The following is a 20,159-nucleotide window of genomic DNA, read 5'->3' as shown; positions in this document are numbered from 1 at the left end:
TTAATGTAAGAGTGTCATTTTCCCCCTTCTACTTTAAGTTATATTTTCCGTAATCAGAAGAGAATCTGTAGTAAAAGAGAAACGTAGCGTTTTAGATGTGATTCTAGAGAAGAATGTTGAAAATTAGGTAGATTGATAAGGTGAGGAGTTGAGGAGATTCTCCGCAGAACTGGAAAAGAGAGGAACACTGAAAAGAAAAAGGGACAGGACGCGTGATAAGACATCGGGGAATAACCTCCATGGCACTACAGGGAGCTGTAGAGGGTAAAAGTTGTATGGGAAGGCACAGATTGGAATACACTCATCAAATACAGTGGAGCCAAAGAAAATGGTACAGGCATGTAAACATGCAGAATACGGTGTTGCTGTCGGCAAGGCCTGTATAACACAACAAGTGTTTGTCGCAGTTGTTGGATTGCTTACTGCTGCTACAATGGCAGGTTATCAAGATTTAAGTGTGTTTTAACCTGGTGTTATAGTCGGCGCACGAGCGATGGGACACATCATCTCCGAGGTAGCGATGAAGTGGGGATTTTCCCGTAAGACCATTTCACAAGTGTACCGTGAATACCAGGAATCCGATAAAACATCAAATGGGAGCAACGATCACTGAAGAGAATCGTTCAACATGACAGAAGTGCAACACTTCCACAAATTGCTGCAAATTTCAATGCTGGACCATCAACAAGTGTCAGCTTGTGAACCATTCTACGAAACATGATGGGCTTTCGGAGACGAAGGCCTACCCGTGTACCCTTGATGACTGCACGACACAAAGCATTATGCCTCGCCTGTCCCCGTCAATACCGACAGTGGACTGTTTGAGATCAGTAACATGTTGCCTGGTCGGAGGAGTATCGTTTCATATTGTATCGAACTAATGGATGTGTAAGGGTATGGAGACAACCTCATGAATCCACGGACCCTGCGTGTCAGAAGCGGACTGTTCAAGCTGAGGGAGGCTCAGTAATGGTTTCACAAGCTACGACATGGTCGCGAATAAGACCCGAATATACAATAAATTTTCTCCACTTTACGTCTATGGTCACAAACTTTTTGTCATCGGAGTACTGGTTTCGGTCTATAACGACCATCTTCAGATCTGTTTATAAAAACATGCCCTAATGTACTGGAGCCTTAGTGGCATCGTCAAATCTTAAACACAAAATGCTAGTGCTGATTTTGTGTTTATCATTTCACGTTGCCACTATGGCTCCACCAAACTCTCCAGACATGAACAGTATTGAGCGTATCTGGGATGCGACATGCTATTCAGAAGAGATCCCCATCTCCTCATATTCTTACGGATTTATGGACAGCCCTGCCGGATTCATGGTGTCAATTCCCTCAAGCGCTACTTCAGAAATTAGTCGAGTCCGTCCCGTCCCACGTCCCACTTCGTGTGGCGGCACTTCTGCGGGCTCGCGGGGGCCCTACACGATATTAGGCAGGTGTACCAGTTTCTTTGGCTCTTCAGTTTAACTTAGGGTGTAGGATGCAAGTGCTACTTTGAGGTGTAGAGATGAGAACAGGAGAGGAATTCGTGACGGGGAGCACCAGGCCAGTGAGACTGAAGACACACACACACACACACACACACACACACACACACATAGCCAGCCGCGTTGACCGAGTGGTTCTAGGTGCTTCAGTCGAGAACTGCACTGCTGCTGCTCCCGACGGAGGTTCGAGTCCTCCCTCGGGTATGGGTGTGTGTGTTTGTCCTTAGGATAATTTAGGTTAAGTAGTGTGTAAGCTTAGGGACTGATGACCTTAGCAGTTAAGTCCCATAAGATTTCACACACATTTGAACATTTTTTTTTTTTTTGCACTGCTGCTACGCTCGCCGTTTCGAATCCCACCTTGGGTATGGCTGTGTGTGATGTCCTTAGGTTAGTTAGGTTTACGTGGTTCTAAGCCTAGGCGACTGATGACGTCAGATGTTAAGTCCCATAGTGCTTCGAGCCATTTGAACCACACACACATACACAAATCTTTTCTTTGTACTGTTACTTCTCATACGACAACAAATTTAAAAAAATGGAACTCTATGTTCCGTAGGCCTTTGCAAGTCTCAGACATCTATGATGCATATAAGCAAACTGAAGTGACGAATGGAATTTGTACCTAGGCCAGAGTTAGAACCTGGGTCTCCTTCTCATAGGCAGATACACTAAGTATTATGCAACCTTGGCACAGTGGCTTAGCCCAATTTCATAGACTACCCTAGCCTCCTTCCTCGCTCCCAATTACCATTCATACCCCAACCCACTTAGTATTCTCCCTGAACTCTAACAGTATTGTAGAGGCTCTCCAGCTGCATTGGAATAGCACCGCAGCATCGAATCAAACGGGGGAAGGGGACCCTGTCTGAGAACATACATAGCCTGAAGCGTGAATAGGAATTTCGATTGAGGAGGGAGGCGTTCTAGAATATTTTTACCACATCTACATAGTGAGCAGGAGGCACGGATTTGAATCCCGGACTTGGTAAAAATATTCATTTGTCACTTAGCTCTGCATATATGCATCATAGATATTCGAGACCTAAGAAGGTCTTTAGAACCATATAGTTTCATTTGATTAAAACGTTTGTAACTGGGTTTCAGGCAGGATCCCCCGTTTCGTTCGATGCTGAGGTACTATTCCAACACAGTTGGAGGGTCTCTGCAGTGCTATTCGCGTTTATGGGAAATACCATTGGGCTGAGGCGTGAATAGCTGTTCGGGTTGAGGAGAGAGACGTGCAGGCGTAGTCCTTGAGAGTTGTAGACACTTGTGAGAAGCGACACTTGTGAGAAACTGGAATGTGGAGACACTTGTGAGAAACCCGGGATGCTAAGGGACCGCCACAATGTGTGTCGCAAATGCTGCGCCACTACCTGCTCGGCCACTACCTGCTGCCGCTTAGTGTGACTGAGCGCTCGGCTTGTGCCGGCCCGGGCAGCTGCCGAGGGACATTCACACTCCTCCAGTGCAGGAAGGTTACATTATTTCAGAATGCTTTTGGGCAAAGAAGAGTAGCCTTAGTCAAATTAGAAATCGGAGCTGATTTTGCCCCCACGACATTATGTCAACCATTAGTTGCAGCACAGTTATGGGTAAGACATTTTTCGTTGGAATTTTTGTTCTGAATAATCTTACATAGGGCATAATTTTCGCTCAACCTCATACTTAACGATGTATTTTACAGAAACTATAGAAACCGAAAATGTTTTCCATCTTTCAACCCCCCCACCCAAAATTTGACATGATAGGGGTAGCAACCTTTTACCGTATATTAAGTGGAGCCAACTAAAGAATTTAGTTCTCGGTAAAAACTTTTTTTTAATTATTTCGAAATAAACCTCAATTTTTGCGTACCACGCTGAGATGTGTACTGAGGTCTAATGTGAGTCCTGCTAGCAATTAGCGTTAAGGAATGCAATTTATGTATTGAAACAAGATGTATTCATCGTCCACTCAAGCAGACATTGTTTCTAATATTCTCTACACAGAAATGCTGATTGTGATTGTTAGAAAAGCTATGACTTTTCAGTCTTCATCAGTGAATCTTTTACAATTTGCAAGAGACATTTAGCCGACTTTTTGTCGTTTCCAGAGAACACCACGAGGAGGTAGTCTCTCTTCTTCCCGCATCATATTTATTTACAACATTTACAGGATGATTATTCATTTACAATTTTTACAATAGGGCTATCGGCGTGAAGTGAATCCCTTTTCAACATTTACAAGTGTTGCTGTAGCTTCAGCCATTTCTATGTAATTTCTGTGCATAAGCAACGCAACTAAGAAATGATTTTATATTGTCGTCAACTTGGAGTCTTGTAAGGGTCTTAGAAACTATCTCATCTGTCTTAATTGCGGACTTCTTTCTTCTTTTCCCACTTAGATTTAAAACTAGTCGGTGCCCCTGATATTCTGCGTCCTCTCTGAGAATTTTTACTAAGGAGTAAAAATTTGGATGAACCTTCGAAATTAATGTATTTATCTTCCGATTCCATCCTTCTGAAACACTGTTGGTGCGGTGACGCCTTCCTGCGCAGTTCCCTATATCTCTTGGCATGTCTTCATTATCTAGCAATTCTTTAACAAATAGTCGTAAAAATCCTGCAGTTTTTCATTATCTGGCGAGCTCTCCAGAATGCATAGCCACCCATCATCTAACTTGTCCTGGGGAATGTGAGCCAAAGCGGAACACAATCTTATTTTAAAACGAATTTCTTAGTTTTCCTTATAGGCAGCAACAAGGCCGCAATTCTACACTTGCCGCCACAAGCGCTGATTGAAATGGTAGTTGCAGCCATTAACCTTTGCATCAGGAAACAAATGTATCACTGATTGAATGATTGCAGCTTCAAAATCCATCATGCTAGCTGTAGTATTCCATCCAGGTGAGTTGCTCTCAACATCTGTGAAAAAGCGATCGTACGTTTCTCGCATTTTAATGGGTAGCAAGACGTACACAGTTGGAACTATGTTTGTTTCCTCCTCAGAACTAGAAATATCGGCTTGAACAATAAATGACTGTCCAAACTGCTTGCTGGAGCTTTTGAACGTTCCATCGACAAAGAACGAATTGCAGTCTGTTAAACAGGATTTTCTTAAGCGATCTTCAGTGGAAGACAGTGTGGTTAAGAATCTTCTCCCACAGGCGCCTAGACCACCTACTGCTTATGGTTTACCGAAGATACACAAGGACGGGACGCCATTTCGCCTTATTGTGTCCACAATAGGTTCTCCAACATACAAGCTGGCGAAGTACTTGACCAAGCTCCTCGCTCCACATGTGCGACACTGCGAACATCATATAAAAAACTCAGCAGAATTTATCAGCAGAATCAACCGTCTACGCCTTAGTGAGGACGATATTATGGTCAGTTTTGATGTAGTGTCGCTGTTTTCGAATGTGCCTATCAAAGATTCTCTGGATATAATTTCCCAGTACTTTGTAAGTGACGTGGTCGAGCTATTTAGGCACACTCTTACGTCATCCTACTTCGTGTACAACGGCCAGTATTACGATCAGACAGAGGGCGTAGCAATGGGTAGCCCGTTGGCTCCAGCTGTTGCAAACCTCTTCATGGAGAATTTTGAGGATATTGCCATAGATACTGCGCCATTGAAGCCGAAGTGTTTCATTCGATACGTTGACGACACGTTCGTCATTTGGCCACACGGACACGAGAAATTAGAAGAGTTTTTGGAACACCTCAATGGCATCAACAGTAATATCCAGTTCACCATGGAGGTGGAAAAAGATAATGCATTGAACTTCCTCGACGTCCTTGTCCACCGTAAACGAAATGGGTGCCTTGGCCACAGCGTCTACAGAAAACCCACCCACACAGACCTGTACCTGCACGCCCCCAGCCATCATCATCCAGCACAGAAGCGCACAGTATTACAAACATTGGCGCATCGTGCAAGAGTAATATCAGACGACGACAACCTGCCCCACGAACTGAGCCACCTACGCAAGGTTTTCAGGAACAACAGCTACAGCACCCATCAAGTGAAAGAAGTGATTTCTGGGAAATATCAGAATAAGACCAGCGACGAAGAGCAGGAAAAGAAACTTGCTTTGCTGCCATTCTGTGGCTCTGTATCGGGCAAGATAATCCGCCTGTTGAAAAGACACAAGATCAAATCGATCTTCAGGCCTCCAACGAAAATCCGTCAATTACTGAGACCAGTTAAAGACGCTGTAGGCCTCAGAACACCTGGAGTTTACGAAATACCTTGTGAGTGTGGCCAGAAGTACATCGGACAAACAGTGCGCACTGTGGAACAACGCAGGAAAGAACATGAGAGGTATTATCGCCTACGCTATCCAGAGAAATCTGCGTTAGCTGAGCATGCGTTAGAAAACGGTCACCACATAAAATTTGACGATACCTCTGTCGTGGCTAGCACTAACGGCTTCTGGGACGGTTTAATACAGGAAGCTATTGAAATAAAAATTACCACAAACATCCTGAATATAGACGGTGACTTACAGCTCAGCGCTGAGTGGGATCCAGCGATCGCGCGGTTGAAGAGGGCACATCGAACGCCGACTCAAAACATGCCCATATATGTCAATGTCACGGGCACCAGTGACGTCACAGCCGGCAGCTAGCGTATATAAGCGCGCACCAACAGCCCACTGGCAGTCATAACACTTGACAATGGCCAAGGAGTGCTTGGCCGAAAGCTCGTGTAGTTTTAACCGATTGACGCGGTTGGAAACCCGAGAACATTTTATTCAGGATTTTCCCCTTTCGCAGGCGAACACCAATATCCTATCACTTGGTCCTCTGTTGTCATCTGCAAGTAAAAATTTGCTCCCATCATTCATTAACAAATGATGTTCTTGCAGAAACATTCCTGCAGCATTAGTCGGATCTTGTGCAGATCCCATGCTTTTTGCCTGATGCGTTGCGGCGATCGTTTTGCACTCCGGTGAGATGGCAGTGATGTGACGATGCAGTACTGAACTGCGGTGTACTTCCTGTTTGGTTGGTTGAAAAATGGCTCTGAGCACTATGGGACTTAACTTCTAAGGTCATCAGTCGCCTAGAACTTAGAACTACTTAAACCTAACTAACCTAAGGACAACACACACATCCATGCCCGAGGCAGGATTCGAACCTGCGACCGTAGCAGTCACGCGGTTCCAGACTGTAGCGCCTAGAACCGCACGGCCACTCGTGCCGGCTTTCCTGTTTGGTGTCCCCTTAGACCGACCGCTACCTGTTCGGCCGGGTCTCCTCACAAATGTCGCTCCTCACAACTGTCGCTCCACATAAGTGTCACAACCCCTAGTCCTTGAAGTTATACAAAGCCACTGTGCCAGGGTGGCATAGTGGTTGGTGTATCTTTTTAATGAACTGGATATCTGGATTCGAATCCCAGCCTTGGTACAAATTTTCATTTGTCGCTTTAGTCTGCATATATACACACAAAAAAAGCTGATGAAAAGCCGAAGGAGACTCCTTCAGAACTGTCAACAAATTTGGAAATATCTTCGTTGACTTTAAACAGTTTTAAATAAATAATTTTACGTTGTCATGATATTCCTATTTGAACAAAATACACATGTGAAGCCTGGTTTACAAATTCCTGTAAAAAAGTTATTCTCCACATTAGATTACCAACAGACTTAAGTTTCTGAGCAGTATGTTTCATATAAACAAATAAATCAATTTAATTATGGTCGTCGACGCCATAGGTGTGGGCGGTCCAGCCGTCCTGTTCTGTGCGAGGCATCAGTGATTGCATAACTACTGTGTAATTAGCCCTAAGCTATGGACTACACAGGAAGAGCCACATTTAACGTAGTTGTAAACGGAGACAGACGCAACAGCAAACTCTCTCAGTGCGTTGGCGGCTTTCTAGAGCAGGTTGAAAGAGTAGCGTAATGCGCATACGGCGGCATGAAACCGCAGCCGCGGTACAGCCCTAATTAGCGCAATAACCTGTGCGCACGTGTCCGCGGCCACGTGACCTGCTTACGTAAAGCACACGTGGCTGGATCTGGCCTGTGATCAGGGCTAATGCGGAACGTGCCCAATTACTCGCCGCGCCGCCGTGGGGCGGTGTGGCGTGGCGAATGCTTTAACAGCCGCGGAAACCTGCAGGGCTCAACTTCGCGCCGCCTACGGTCCGACCATTAGCTCTGGAGCTGAACGGAGCGACTAATCTGCACCAGATGTTCACAGATTATTCTTTTCTCTGAATGTGTACCAACAGTGCTCATTAGAAGTGACCATAAGAGTAATTCATGATAGTAAAAAATGCTGTGTTAAAAGGACAGCATGACTAGTGATAGCGAGAAATGCATCTCCATTCCAGGACATTAAGGAAAGACGCTCTTTTGATGATACGCGTGTACGAATATGCCAGATTTAAAAAAAAGTCATTTTCATGCTCACCAAGTTGTGCTAAGAATCCACCCAGAGCCGGCATGCTGCAGTGTTGTGGTTGAAGTCTTCTAACAGGTGGAAAGCTGCAGATCATGGTCCGCCAGCAGCGCTAACATGTAACTGACGAATCTGTCATTGCGGCGGGATCGGGGATGCAGACAGACTGAGGACGAGCTGTCCGAAGCAGGTGTATTTAAAGCCAGGTAGATATCAGGTCATTGTAGGAGGTTAAGCGGCCATCTGCTCTCGTTTAAAAAGAAGCGTAAGAGATCCCGTCGGCACCGTAGTGTCTCAGTACTAACAGGCCTTGGAGCGTCGGAGTTCGGGTGTTGCATGTTATTACTCCATATTGTAGAGTTTGCAGAGAGATGTTCAGGGTGCCATAATCTACACCTTTTGGACTCCTTGCAATAGCTCTGCAGAGAGGTACAGGAAATGAGGTACGGACGTTTCCCTGCCTTTGCAATACTCTCACTCTTCCCGTGCTGTAGATTACTTTTGTGAACACTGTGTGAGCTGGACTTTATTCCTTTACCGTCTGTGTAGAGCAATAGCTTCGAAAATTTATTAGTGCATCCGAAAACAGGATTGCGCTGCAACAGTATGTTTGTGGGACACTCCTGCGTGAATGAATTTTTGAACGCGAAATTGTAACTTCATCATTACTTTTTCCGTCTTCTATAGCCACACCAGACTGGTCAACGAGTAACTTGATAGAAGCCTTCGTCCCGCTAACGAGAATCAGAATTTTCCCGAGTACTCGGCAAGAACTTTTGCCAAGGTATGACGGTGGTACACTATTGGCCATTAAAATTGCTACACCACGAAGATGACGTACTACAAACGTGAAATTTAACCGACAGCAAGAGGATGCTGTGATATGCAAATGATTAGCTTTTCAGGGCATTCACACAAGGCTGGCGACGGTGGCGACACCTACAACGTGCTCATATGAGGAAAGTTTCCAACCGATTTCTCATACACAAACAGCAGTTGACCAGCGTTGTCTGGTGAAACGTTGTTGTGATGCCGCGTGCAAGGAGGAAAAATGCGTACCATCACGTTTCCAACTTTGATAAAGGTCGGATTGTAGCCTATCGCGATTGCGGTTTATCGTATCGCGACATTGCTGCTCGCGTTGGTCGAGATCCAATAACTGTTAGCAGAATATGGAATCGGTGGGTTCAGAAGGGTAATACGGAACGCCGTGCTGGATCCCAACGGCCTCGTATCACTAGCAGTCGAGATGACAGGCATCTTATGCGCATGGCTGTAACGGATCATGCAGTCACGTCTCGATCCCTGAGTCAACAAATGGGGACGTTTGCAAGACAACAACCATCTGCACGAACAGTTCGACGACGTTTGCAGGAGCATGGACTATCAGCTCGGAGACCATGGCTGCGATTACCCTTGACGCTGCATCATAGACAGGAGCGCCTGCGATGGTGTACTCAACGACGAACCTGGGTGCACGAATGGCAAAACGTCATTTTTTCGGATGAATCCAGGTTCTGTTTACAGCATCATGATGGTCGCATCCGTGTTTTGGGACATCGCGGTGAACGCACATTGGAAGCGTGTATTCGTCATCGCCATACTGGCGTATCATCCGGCATGATCGTATGGGGTGCCATTGGTTACACGTCTCGGTCACCTCTCGTTCGCATTGACGGCACTTTGAACAGTGGACGTTACATTTCAGACGTGTTACGACCCGTGGCTCTACCCTTCATTCGATTCCTGCGAAACCCTGCATTTCCGCAGAGTAATGCACGACCGCATGTTGCAAGTCCTTTACGGACCATTTCGGATACAGAAACTGTTCGACTGCTGCCCTGGCCAGCACATTCTCCAGATCTCTCACCAATCGAAAACGTCTCGTCAATGGTGGCCGAGCAACTGGCTCGTCACAATACGCCAGTCACTACTCTTGACGAACTATGGTATAATGTTGAAGATGCATGATCAGCTGTACCTGTACATGCCATCCAAGCTCTGTTTGACTGAATGCCCATGCGTATCAAGGCCTCTATTACTGCCAGAGGTTGTTGTTCTGGGTACTGATTTCTCAGCATCTATGCACCCAAATTGCGTGAGAATGTCAGTTCTAGTATAATATATTTGTCCAATGAATACCCATTTATCATCTGCATTTCTTCTTGGTTTAGAAATTTTAATGACCAGTAGTGTAGTTTAATGTGTCGCACGTCAACCTTTTTTAGAGACACACTCATTTCCGGTAACCTTGCCTACTTTAATTACAGGATAGTTCTCCGATTATAACGAGATGTGAATGATATTCTACGTCATGTATAGCTAAATTTATTCTTAATGACTAACATCCTACGTTACCCGTTTGCGCTATAGTTTTAAGCGCTATAGTTTTAAGAAAATTGGATGCTAAACAGTGCATCTCGCCTCTATCTGTAGGTTGCAATTATTCTCATACTTCTAAGTTAACTGTGAGCCTCATCTGGATATGTTCATGCATTTCATATTGAATAAATACAGTGTTGACTTTTCCACAAAATGTCAGACTAGACTGTTTAAGTACACTCTTCATTTTATTTAGGTAAGTTTGATTCTCTTTGCTCTGGGTGCTAAAAACTTACTGCGAGGAATACCGTACCATAACACATATTTTTGTCGTGAGAGAGGAATAAATTAGTTCAAAAGACTATAGGCGAAGAGACAATGGCCTCCTCCAAGCTGTATCGGTACGAGTAGTCGAGCTTCAATGCCTCAAAGGCCCACTTTCCATGAAGATTTTTCTCGGGGTTACATCAAAGACAGCACACGGAAAATTCCTGTCGTGGGTACCGAAAATGTATTGAGAGTAAATCGAAGGAAGACTAAAGTAACGTGAAGTATCAGAAATGACAGCAGCTAGAAACTTAATGTCAGAGTTGGGGTTCTCGAAGTAGACGATGATAGGGAATTCTGTTACCTATAATGACGGACGGGGCAAGGAGGACATAAAAAGCATACTAGAACTGGCAAAAAAATGCATTCCTGGCAAAGAGAAGACTATTAGTAACAAAAGTAGGTCTTAATTTGAGGAATAAATTTCTGTGGATGTACGTTTGGAGTACAGCATTGTATGGTAGTGAAATATGGACTGAGGGGCAACCCGAACAGAAGAGGAAAGTAGCATTCGAGATGTGGTACTACAGATGAATGTTGAAAACTATGTGGACTAATAATGTTAGGGATGAGGACATTCTACTCAGAATAGGCAAGGTAAGGAATATTTGGAAACCACTGACAAGGAGAAGGGACAGAATGATAGGACATCTGTTAACATATAACTTCCGTGGTACAGGGTGACACAGAATAACGGGAATGTTTGAAATGAGTAGTGGCAGACATGGCCAGGTGGCAGCACTGCAGGTTCGTGACAATTGGCGAGTATACAGTCCGCCATTTCAGTAATAATGGATCACTGTAACGGACAACAGCATGCGTTAACCATAAAAATACACTCCTGGAAATGGAAAAAAGAACACATTGACACCGGTGTGTCAGACCCACCATACTTGCTCCGGACACTGCGAGAGGGCTGTACAAGCAATGATCACACGCACGGCACAGCGGACACACCAGGAACCGCGGTGTTGGCCGTCGAATGGCGCTAGCTGCGCAGCATTTGTGCACCGCCGCCGTCAGTGTCAGCCAGTTTGCCGTGGCATACGGAGCTCCATCGCAGTCTTTAACACTGGTAGCATGCCGCGACAGCGTGGACGTGAACCGTATGTGCAGTTGACGGACTTTGAGCGAGGGCGTATAGTGGGCATGCGGGAGGCCGGGTGGACGTACCGCCGAATTGCTCAACACGTGGGGCGTGAGGTCTCCACAGTACATCGATGTTGTCGCCAGTGGTCGGCGGAAGGTGCACGTGCCCGTCGACCTGGGACCGGACCGCAGCGACGCACGGATGCACGCCAAGACCGTAGGATCCTACGCAGTGCCGTAGGGGACCGCACCGCCACTTCCCAGCAAATTAGGGACACTGTTGCTCCTGGGGTATCGGCGAGGACCATTCGCAACCATCTCCATGAAGCTGGGCTAGGGTCCCGCACACCGTTAGGCCGTCTTCCGCTCACGCCCCAACATCGTGCAGCCCGCCTCCAGTGGTGTCGCGACAGGCGTGAATGGAGGGACGAATGGAGACGTGTCGTCTTCAGCGATGAGAGTCGCTTCTGCCTTGGTGCCAATGATGGTCGTATGCGTGTTTGGCGCCGTGCATGTGAGCGCCACAATCAGGACTGCATACGAACGAGGCACACAGGGCCAACACCCGGCATCATGGTGTGGGGAGCGATCTCCTACACTGGCCGTACACCACTGGTGATCGTCGAGGGGACACTGAATAGTGCACGGTACATCCAAACCGTCATCGAACCCATCGTTCTACCATTCCTAGATCGGCAAGGGAAATTGCTGTTCCAACAGGACAATGCACGTCCGCATGTATCCCGTGCCACCCAACGTGCTCTAGAAGGTGTAAGTCAACTACCCTGGCCAGCAAGATCTCCGGATCTGTCCCCCATTGAGCATGTTTGGGACTGGATGAAGCGTCGTCTCACGCGGTCTGCACGTCCAGCACGAACGCTGTTCCAACTGAGGCGCCAGGTGGAAATGGCATGGCAAGCCGTTCCACAGGACTACATCCAGCATCTCTACGATCGTCTCCATGGGAGAATAGCAGCCTGCATTGCTGCGAAAAGTGGATATACACTGTACTAGTGCCGACATTGTGCATGCTCTGTTGCCTGTGTCTATGTGCCTGTGGTTCTGTCAGTGTGATCATGTGATGTATCTGACCCCAGGAATGTGTCAAAGTTTCCCCTTCCTGGGACAATGAATTCACGGTGTTCTTATTTCAATTTCCAGGAGTGTATTTTATAAAAACAATGATAGTTTGGTAGCGGCGCAAAGGGAGTTTCGACGTCTTTATAATTTAGTATGTCATGATGCCGTTCTGTCGAAACACGCGATAAAATGTCAGATTAATAACTTTGAAGAGACTGGATCTGCCCTCAAGAAGAAACAAATAGGACGACCAAGAAATGTGCGTTCTCCGGCGAACATTGATGCTGTACGCGAGTCTGCCTTACGGAGCCCACGGTGTTGAATTCGTATGCAAGCAGCAGTGGTTTGAATGTCCTGGGAGAGTTTTCGTAGAACCCATCTTCATTTAAAATTTCATCTGTGCAAACTACAGATGGTGCAACAATTGAAGTACAACGATTACTGTGAACACATGATAGCAAAAATAAACAATGACGATGAATTTCTTAACAAGCTGTGGATGTCAGGTGAGGCACATTTTCATCTCACAGGTTATCCGAATAAACAGAACTATGATTACTGCGCAAACACAAATCCTAGTGACGCTCATGAGCACCCTTTACACGCTAGTAAAGTGACATTACGGTGTGGTGTTTCATTGCATGGGATTATCGGATCGTATTTTTTCGCAAATGAACAGGGAAACAATAAACGTCAATGCCGATCGTTACGAACTTTCATTACACCTGCATTGCACAATTTTTCAAACGTTCAAGAAGCCTGGTTTCAACAGGGTGGAGCTACATCATACTCTGCACGGCAGTTGATGGCATATGTGCGAGAATTGTTTGGCAACCGTGTGATCTCACAATTCGGTGACATTCCCTGGCTCCCTAGATCGCCAGATTCATCCGTTTGTGATTTTTTCTTTTGGGGCTGCCTCAAGAGCAAAGTCTAGACGACTCGGTCAAGAACCCTGGACGAGTTAAAACACAGAATTCGGGACACAATTCACAGTATCCCAACTGAGGTGTTGCAGCGGTAAATGAGGAATCTCAACAGCAGATTTCACGAATGTATTCGTATAGGAGGACGCCGTCTAAAGGACGTAATTTTTTTAAAAAAAAAGTTCGTAAATGGTAAAGTTGTAAGGTTTCATTATTACGGTATATTGATAATTTTTTACTTATGGACCGTCTGACAGCAACTGAATAAAACAAAATTTTAGTGCCATACGCGTTTCGCCTTTATTTTCTGCAAGGCATCATCTTTCAGTTTGAGAAAGAATATTATCTACAAACTGATGGACTGCCCATGGGATCCCCAATATCAGGAACACTAGCAAACATTTTCATCAGTCACCTAGAAAATCAGATATTTGAAAAGATAACCACAAATGAAAGTTTCAAAATCATGTATTGGTACAGATACGTGGATGACATTATTTGTCTAGTAGATGAGCCAAGTGAAAAAATAGATGAACTTCATTCAGAAATAAACAAAGCTCATCAGAACATAAACTTCACACCTGAAAAAGAAAAAGAAACTCAAATACATTTTCTTGACATTACAATTAAAAAAGAAAATGGCAAACATACATTAGCATCTTTAGAAAACCAACAGCCACAGACACAATAATACATTCCACATCCAACCACCCCCACAGCCAGAAACTTGCAGCACTAAGACACATGTTACATAGATTAAACAGAATCCCACTCAGCAAGAGAAACTATGAACAAGAAATGAGTACAATCAAACAAATAGCTAGGAACAACGGGTATGACACACATGTGGTACACGGGCTCAATCAAAAAATAAAAACACAAATAAAAAACAAACAACATTTCCAGAATGCAAAAGAACTCACAAGCTGAAAACTTACAAACACACTCAACAAACACACACAATGACAACACCACACAGAAAAGAACCAGATTGTACACCATGACCTACACACATAAACTAACACACAGAGTTGCAAACATCCTAAAGAGACAGGGCTTCAAAATAGCATGTAAGCCTGGGCAAACCCTTCAATCACACCTAAGCCAGCCAGCTACCAAGAGGGACAAATTCCAACAATCAGGAATATATGAACTTGAATGTCAAAGTTGTGATGCAGTACACATAGGCAAGATACAAAGAACATAACAGATGTTGGAAGTATGAAACAAACCACTCCACATTTGCAGAGCATTTAAAACACTACAACCATCATCCTACATGGAACAAGAAATGAAAATAATGAGAATAAGCAACCATGACAAACATCTTATACAAACGCAAGAAAACTTCCACATCCAGAAAGCGATAGCAGAAAACAAACATGTGATAAATGAATAAACACACATCAGCACAGGCTCCCTACTTAATAAAGGAAATGATAACATAAAACAAAAAAACTCTTCCCACACCATCTGGACACAGACACACATACACAGACAAAAAAAAAAAAATCGTACCACGCCAAAATACAGACACACACTCTCTCTCTCACACACACACACACACACACACACACACACACACACGCAAATGCATACACGAATAGACCACAGATACTTCAATAGTTACACTCATAAGTTTGGCAATAACATTTGATCTTTGGCAAAAACATTTGACGGTCGACAACAGAAACCAAAACATTGCATTAAAACAAGCGTTCAGTGCATAGTGCTGTAGAATGTCGAAAAAAACCGCAAATTGGCGATCATAAGAAGAAGAACAACACAAAAAATGCAACAGGAGCGTAATATGTAAGAAATTGTCAACGCAACCTGTAAGTACTGTTCAAAACAGTACTACTTAATAGGAAATACCAACCACCAGAACTGTTTATAACCTATAGGCACAGTGACAAAATGTAAATAATATAGCTAACATATGTAGATATTCCAGGCCACTGATGATGCCTTGCAGAAAATAAAGGCGAAACGCGTATGGCACTAAAATTATGTTTTATTCAGTTGCTGTCAGACGGTCCACAAGTAAAAATTATCAATATACCGTAATATTACACGCAAGTGAGGAAGACAGTACAACAAAAGTTGTAAGGTTTCAGTTATTATGAATGCAATTTATTTCCTTCATCACTTCTAGTTTTGTTGGATTGTGAAATGTTCCCTTTTATCTGCGTCACTCTGTACTACAGGAAGCTGTAGAGAATGAAGAGTGAAGTATCCTAAACTTTAAACACTTCTGCAAAAACCACACAAGTGTGTAGTTCATCCTTTATATTTAAGAACACAATGAATTCAACACAAATAGTCTTCGTTGACCGTAAAAAAAAAGTAACCAATTTTGTAGCTCTTTCCGAACAGGGAAATAAGTTCACAACTAAACGCAAGTACTTGGAGCAACAAAAGGAAGGCTTTCACAGTCAGAGTTCGTTCTCTACTAGTTGACTATCAAATGTTTCAGTCCTCGCTCTCCTTGAGCAGAGCACGTTACAACAGATTAATGCAGTCTTGCCAAATGTGTCTGACAGAATGCCAACAGGCCCGCAAGCCAGTTCCCATCTCCCTTAGCGTCGACAGCGGCGTAAGAACGGCGGCGCAGGATCCGGAGCAGACTTCCTCACTTAGCTGCGTCGTAACTGCCGTGATCGTTTTTTTTTTTCCTTTATTGTATTTGCAATTGTTCATCCAGGGCGGGCTGTCAGCAGCATAGGCGCTGTTCTTCTGTCGAGAGACATTACAAATAGACAGGAAGACATTTAAAACAATATGAAAAAGAAAACATGGCGGAACCTAGAAAAATACAGGCGGAACATAAGTGAAGAAAGCATACAAAAAGCGGTGACTGCAAAACGTAGGTAAAAGTCTAAAAAAGTAGTTTGCACAAAAAAGACACTCTTTAAGGTTTAAAAGGCACCAGGCAAAGTACGGCCAGAGCATAAAAAGTCACAGAACGATTAAAACAGCCACGCGACGGACGGCGTAGCACGAAACAGTCATAGACAGCAAATTATATACAGGTCGAGCACACAATTAAAGCCACATCACTTGATGACACTGTATAAAGGCACCAAACACAACACGAATGCGGCACACTTGATGGTGAGTAAAAACCTGGGAGGAGTTGGGGGACAATGGAGAAGTGAAAGGAGGCAAGAAGCATGGAAGAGAAAGGGCGATGAGGTGGGTGGTTACATCTACATCTACATCTACATTTATACTCCGCAAGCCACCCAACGGTGTGTGGCGGAGGGCACTTTACGTACCACTGCCATTACCTACCTTTTCTGTTCCAGTCGCGTATGGTTCGCGGGAATAACGACTGTCTGAAAGCCTCAGTGCGCGCTCGAATCTCTTCAATTTTACATTCGTGATCTCCTCGGGAGGTATAAGTAGGGGGAAGCAATATATTCGATACCTCATCCAGAAATGCACCCTCTCGAAACCTGGACAGCAAGCTACACCGCGATGCACAGCGCCTCTCTTGCAGAGTCTGCCACTTGAGATTGCTAAACATCTCCGTAACGCTATCACGGTTACCAAATAACCCTGTGACGCCGATCTGGTACGGATCCCACACTGATGAGCAATACTCAAGTATAGGTCGAACGAGTGTTTTGTAAGCCACCTCCTTTGTTTATGGACTACATTTTCTAAGGACTCTCCCAATGAATCTCAACCTGGTACCTGCCTTACCAACAATTAATTTTATGTGATCATCCCACTTCAAAACGTTCCGCACGCATACTCCCAGATATTTTACAGAAGTAACTGCTACCAGTGGTTGTTCTGCTATCATGTAATCATACAATAAAGGATCCTTCTTTCTATGTATTCGCAATACATTACATTTGTCTATGTTAAAGGTCAGTTGCCACTCCCTGCACCAAGTGCCTATCCGCTGCAGATCTTCCTGCATTTCGCTACAATTTTCTAATGCTGCAACTTCTCTGTATACTACAGCATCATCCGCGAAAAGTCGCATGGAACTTCCAACACTATCTACTAGGTCATTTATATATACAGGGTTATTACAAATGATTGAAGCGATTTCACAGCTCTACAATAACTTTATTATTTGAGATATTTTTACAATGCTTTGCACACACATACAAAAACTCGAAAAGTTTTTTTAGGCATTCACAAATGTTCGATATGTGCCCCTTTAGTGATTCGGCAGACATCAAGCCGATAATCAAGTTCCTCCCACACTCGACGCAGCATGTCCCCATCAATGATTTCGAAAGCATTGTTGATGTGAGCTCGCAGTTCTGGCACGTTTCTTGGTAGAGGAGGTTTAAACACTGAATCTTTCACATCACTATGCGTGAAACTTGCCCGCACGCGTTCAACCGTTTCTTCGCTCAGTGCAGGCCGACCCGTTGATTTCCCCTTACAGAGGCATCCAGAAGCTTTAAACTGCGCATACCATCGCCGAATGGAGTTAGCAGTTGGTGGATCTTAGTTGAACTTCGTCCTGAAGTGTCGTTGCACTGTTATGACTGACTGATGTGAGTGCATTTCAAGCACGACATACGCTTTCTCGGCTCCTGTCGCCATTTTGTCTCACTGCACTCTCGAGCGCTCTGGCGGCAGAAACCTGAAGTGCGGCTTCAGCCGAACAAAACTTTATGAGTTTTTCTACGTATCTGTAGTGCGTCGTGACCATATGTCAATGAATGGAGCTACAGTGAATTTATGAAATCGCTTCAATCATTTGTAATAGCCCTGTATTGTGAAAAGCAATGGTCCCATAACACTCCCCTGTGGCACGCCAGAGGTTACTTTAACGTCTGTAGACGTCTCTCCATTGATAACAACATGCTGTGTTCTGTTTGCTAAAAATTCTTCAATCCAGCCACACAGCTGGTCTGATATTCCGTAGGCTCTTACTTTGTTTATCAGGCGACAGTGCGGAACTGTATCGAACGCCTTCCGGAAGTCAAGGAAAAAAGCATCTACCTGGGAACCTGTATCTAATATTTTCTGGGTCTCATGAACAAATAAAGCGAGTTGGGTCTCACACGATCGCTGTTTCAGGAATCCATGTTGATTCCTATAGAGTATATTCTGAGTTTTCAAAAATGATATGATACTCGAGCAAAAAACATGTTCTAAAATTCTACAACTGATCGATGTCAGAGATATAGGTCTATAGTTTTGCGCATCTGCTTGACGACCCTTCTTGAAGACTGGGACTACCTGTGCTCTTTTCCAATCATTTGGAACCTTCCGCTCCTCTACAGACTTGCGGTACACGGCTGTTAGAAGGGGGGCAAGTTCTTTCGCGTACTCTGTGTAGAGTCGAACTGGTATCCCGTCAGGTCCAGTGGACTTTCCTCTGTTGTGTGATTCCAGTTGCTTTTCTATTCCTTGGACACTTATTTCGATGTCAGCCATTTTTTCGTTTCTGCGAGGATTTGGAGAAGGAACTGCAGTGCGGTCTTCCTCTGTGAAACAGCTTTGGGAAAAGGTGTTTAGTATTTCAGCTTTACGCGTGTCATCCTCTGTTTCAATGCCGTCATCATCCCGGAGTGTCTGGATATGCTGTTTCGAGCCACTTACTGGTTTAACGTAAGACCAGAACTTCCTAGGATTTTCTGTCAAGTCGGTACATAGAATTTTACTTTCGAATTCACTGAACGCTTCACGCATAGCCCTCCTTACGCTAACTTTGACATCGTTTAGTTTCTGTTTGTCTGAGAGGTTTTGGCCACGTTTAAACTTACAGTGAAGCTCTCTTTGCTTTCGCAGTGGTTTCCTAACTTTGTTGTTGAACCACGGTGGGTTTTTCCCGTCCCTCACAGTTTTACTCGGCACGTACCTGTCTAAAACGCATTTTACGATTGCCTTGAACTTTTTCCATAAACACTCAACATTGTCAGTGTCGGAACAGAAATTTTCGTTTTGATCTGTTAGGTAGTCTGAAATCTGCCTTCTATTACTCTTGCTAAACAGATAAACCTTCCTCCCTTTTTTTATATTCCTATTTATTTCCATATTCAGGGATGCTGCAACGGCCTTATGATCACTGATTCCCTGTTCTGCGCTTACAGAGTCGAAAATTTCGGGTCTGTTTGTTATCAGTAGGTCCAAGATGTTATCTCCACGAGTCGGTTCTCTGTTTAATTGCTCGAGGTAATTTTCGGATAGTGCACTCAGTATAATGTCACTCGATGCTCTGTCCCTACCACCCATCCTAAACATCTGAGTGTCCCAGTCTATATCTGGTAAATTGAAATCTCCTCCTAAGACTATAACATGCTGAGAAAATTTATGTGAAATGTATTCCAAATTTTCTCTCAGTTGTTCTGCCACTAATGCTGCTGAGTCGGGAGGTCGGTAAAAGGAGCCAATTAGTAACCTAGCTCGGTTGTTGAGTGTAACCTCCACCCATAATAATTCACAGGAACTATCCACTTCTATTTCACCACAGGATAAACTACTACTAACAGCGACAAACACGCCACCACCGGTCGCATGCAATCTATCATTTCCAA

The sequence above is a fragment of the Schistocerca cancellata genome, chromosome 5, assembly GCF_023864275.1.
Source record: "Schistocerca cancellata isolate TAMUIC-IGC-003103 chromosome 5, iqSchCanc2.1, whole genome shotgun sequence".
Taxonomy (NCBI): domain Eukaryota; kingdom Metazoa; phylum Arthropoda; class Insecta; order Orthoptera; family Acrididae; genus Schistocerca; species Schistocerca cancellata.
The sequence above is the reverse complement of the archived record's forward strand: the minus strand, read 5'-3'. Positions refer to the sequence as shown.